The sequence below is a fragment of the Schistocerca serialis genome, chromosome 9 (assembly GCF_023864345.2).
Source record: "Schistocerca serialis cubense isolate TAMUIC-IGC-003099 chromosome 9, iqSchSeri2.2, whole genome shotgun sequence".
NCBI lineage: Eukaryota > Metazoa > Arthropoda > Insecta > Orthoptera > Acrididae > Schistocerca > Schistocerca serialis.
The window spans coordinates 384,346,128-384,349,553 of record NC_064646.1 but is presented as its reverse complement, the minus strand read 5'-3'; positions in this window follow the sequence as shown (position 1 = coordinate 384,349,553).

Genomic DNA, 3,426 nt, shown 5'->3' with positions numbered 1-3,426 from the left:
TAAGAACAAGTCAGTGGGAAATTCAGTGATGCAGGAATCATAAGCATTTCACCGCCCACTCGAGAAAACAACGAGAATAATATCAAACGACTTCCGTGATCGTCTGCACCGGATGCACATCGTAGAGATACCTTTCTACTCTTATGGAAAAGAAAAGGATTCAGATCATCTTTTGCTTGTGTGTTCTAGGGTACATGGACGTACTATAATCCTTTTCAAAGAACGTGTGAAATTTGGTCATCCGTTGCAAACATGCCTGACGGCTTTGTTAGCAAGACAGAATCACAGATTCCCCTACGCGGTGTACAGATTTGCCGCAGGAATTCGCCTTATCACTAACAATGGAGTTCACAAAAGTGTTCTGTAACATTTTATTTTACAATGCTTATATGGTGCAACTATACAGAATGTCCCAAAGAAAACACCGACAGACTTTACGGATAGGTCCGTTGTGCAGAAATAACTAAAAATGTCTGGTAAACATGGGCTCTAAAATGGGCTTAAGAGGTATGAGCACTTTTTCGTCTTCGATATTATGAAACGCATCTCTTACTGCAAGGTATATTGCTTTCCATATTTTAGGAGGAGGAAGTATTGACCAAAACAATAAAAAAGACTCTGGTATACCAATATTAAACACTAATGTTTTATCAGTTCCAGTATACTTATGTAAGCGGCTGAAGGCCAATAAATTCAATTACAAATAATCTACTGACATTAACTAAGTGGCGTCGTTGGCAGTATTGCTTCAAACGTTCACACACTTCCAGAATCCCTTGTCGCTTCTCACTGGCAACAAACCCAGTGTACATGAATAATGAATGAAGCTGGTGGTCAGTACCTAACGTATCCATTCATACGTGGTGTAGTGTTAGAATGTGTAAAGGTTCTCAACTTACAGAACGTTTAACGTCTGTTCATGCTGGATAATAGGAAACTTGTATCAGAATTAGCTCATATTTTCGCTCATGTGTTTGCATAATTTGTGTCAAAATTCGTATTTTTATGGTGAGGCGTTCACTAATGTCAATCCGATATGAAGGCAATGAGCTTTGGGAAGTATATTCGAATCCCATGTTGCTGCAGAGGTGGTGTCGTTTAACTTGTAATAAAGCGTTGTATTGATTGTACCGTAATTACTAGCGAAAACTAACACCGAAGAATGTATTTGACAATAGACGCAAAATGCCAGGAAACAAGAGTCACTAAGCGAACCGTTTGCGAAGTAATTACTGAGTCCCATACGAAATATTGTCCTAGCTGGTACAAATGTATTCGAACTATAAACCTTTCAATTAAGTATTCATCTAATTAAACTTAACCCATAACCCAGAGTTGAGGGATATGGTACTAAATTATGTCCAACTGACGCTTCAAATCGTGAAAATCCTGAGTTCGTTGGAGCGCCCTGCCCATAAAGCTCCAATCGTTCTCAATTTGAGGGAGATTCGGCGACCTTGCTGGTCCAGGTAGAGTTTGGCAAACACGAAAACAAGCAGTAGAAATTGTCGGCGTAAGCGGATGGGCATTATCTTACTGAAATATAAGCCCTGGATGGCTTGCCATGGAGGACAACATAATGGGACGTAGAATGTCTTCTACGTACCGCTCTGTTGTAAGGTTGCTGTGAATGACAACCCAAGGGGTCCTGCTATGAGGTGAAAGGCCACCCAAGACCATCACTCCTGGTTGACGACCTGTAACGCTGGCGACTGTCAATTTGGTATTCCACCGCTGTCCAGGACGTTTCCAGATAAATCTTCACTGGTAATCGGGGTTCAGTTCGAAGCGGGACTCATCAGTGAAGACAATTTTGCTCCAGTGAAATAGACTCCAGGTGATTGTGACCGACTCCACTGCAAATGGACTTGTTGCCGTACAGACGTTAATGGGGCGTCGTGAGCACAACTCTCTTTCTATGAGCTCCTATTAATAGTCCCTGTGGTCACTATAGCACCAGTTGCATGTCGGATCGATGATTGCTCGGTCCTCACGTTTCGTCGCCTCTCTAGGTCGACTACTTCCTTCTAGACGCTGTGTTCGGCCAAGGTTCACCCAATCCTGCCAACTTCGTTGAGTAGAGGCATCACTGAGGAGCGGTTAGCTGATTGCTCTAGCCGGCGTCTTTGTGCCCATCTGCGCGTCCTCTCTCAAATGCTGACATCTGCGTGTATTGTTCACGCGACTTTCTGAGGGGCACAGTTGCTGTCTAACTGAGTGCACGGAATGAAATTCGCAAAGACTTTATGTTCTGGTATCGAAGGTCCTCTGTTTACTATCCTTGCTAGCTTCGAAACTTAACAATTTGGCATTTTTCGACGATACCTGCACGAATATCAATTTGTGACCAATATCCACATATCCTTCTTGCTGAGTGTATATTTCGTCGTGAGCCCTCTACGAGGCATGATATCACGTCAAAATTTTAAGAACTATTGATTAATTATGTAATGGAGGCTAACACAGCCGGCATTTACCTCTTTGTTTACATTAATTTTGTGGGCATTAGGTCCTTGTCTACGCCATGTTTCTGTGTCCTGAAGTCTGTCCCATAATGCGGAAGACATCATCAGACGTAGTCAATCTGCAAACGTAAACTTGCTTGACCAGCTGAAACTACGAATAAACAGTGTGGCTAGCAAACTAATTTTACGTCTGAAAATCAACGAACTACATATTTACAGCAGATGGGAAGGTCTTCCGCAGCAGAAGAGGAATAATCACACACATAAACATTCCTTGAAGAACACCTTGGTGTCCATAAAATCAGCACCACCATGTTGTTGTTTTTCTATAGTGGGAGAAATGGGAAACTTCATTCGGTTAGTGTCCTTAACGCTCGTATTAAATGAAGCCCTAGACAACAGCAAATCCCACTTACTCTACCATAAAAACAACTAATTCAAATATTTTTAAAATTTTTATGGGATGCTGTGCTCAATGGAGGGATCATGACAAAACATAAGTGAAACCTCACCAACAGAGTAAACCAGAACCTCCATCCCTAGGCTTAGAGATGGGTCTCTACAACCGTGCCCAAAACATCGATTTATTAATCCACTGACAGATATTTTACATGACACAGAACTACACCGATAAGATTTTTATGTGAGTCCTGCTGTGGAAGCCTGGACACTGAAACGCCGTAAAGGGCTACCCAGGCAGCAGACTTCAGCCAGTAGAATGAAGACACAAATTGTTACAGGGCTTTTTATATTCCACATACAAAAATATTGGAAAAGTTAAGTCACTGATATATGCTTACTTTTATACACAGCATCACCAGGCATTGAGGAAACACGAGTAGACAAATTTTGTTGAAGCATAATTACTATGTGCAATTAATTTCATTCGTACTGTTCATTTATGAAGCTACTTTCACGTGTTACGGTTTCAATATATACTATGGAAGGAGATTTCTTTGAC